Genomic DNA, 662 nt, shown 5'->3' on the forward strand with positions numbered 1-662 from the left:
TTGCGTAAAGGGGGCAAAAGCCACCAGAGAATTCAGTCGTTACAAGAGGGGGCGAGAGCAGAGTGCAACTCTCAGGATCCGCAAGCCTCGCGGCTCATCTAAGTACAGACAACCCAACGTCGATGTGGGACTGATCGTCGGTCTTCATCCGGCCACGCCAAAGCACTGCATCATCTCGACAGGCTTTGAGCGTAGCAGCAAGGGACATCGTGTCATCCTGGAAAACAATTGCATTGCGACGCTTCCAAAGCCGCCAGCAGCATAGCAGGACGAAGCCCGCAGGAGAGTTGGTGCCGACGGCCGGGGACGCGTCAAAGCGATGAAGCGCACGAACCGAACCCGCAGCAGGGGGCAGCCCGATCCTACGCCAAAACTGCACCGCGAACGGGCACCTGAAGATGAGGTGGTCGGCCGTCTCGAGCTCCGCCTCGCAGCAGGGGCATCCGGCCTCCGCCGCAGTGAGGATGGTCTTGCGCAGCAGCACGTCCCGCGTATGCACACGAGACTGAGTGAGCAGCCACCCGAAGAACTTAACTCGCGATGGGGCACGGGAAGACCAAAGGAAGGAAGCCGCACCACGCCGCCGTAGTGGTAGAGGGCGTAGGCGCCCCGTGAAGAGAACCCACCACCACGGCCCCGCACAGAGCGTGACAGACCGGGCG

At 61.9% G+C, this 662-nt stretch overlaps 1 protein-coding gene across 3 annotated transcripts in view; it reads left to right on the forward strand.

Annotated features, from left to right (window-relative positions):
• Window positions 1–662, forward strand: part of LOC119280051 (zinc finger CCCH domain-containing protein 44-like) — an 11,305-nt gene that overhangs the window by 2,538 nt on the left and 8,105 nt on the right. The window lies entirely within an intron of this gene.

This window comes from Triticum dicoccoides, chromosome 1A, assembly GCF_002162155.2.
Source record: "Triticum dicoccoides isolate Atlit2015 ecotype Zavitan chromosome 1A, WEW_v2.0, whole genome shotgun sequence".
Lineage (NCBI taxonomy): Eukaryota > Viridiplantae > Streptophyta > Magnoliopsida > Poales > Poaceae > Triticum > Triticum dicoccoides.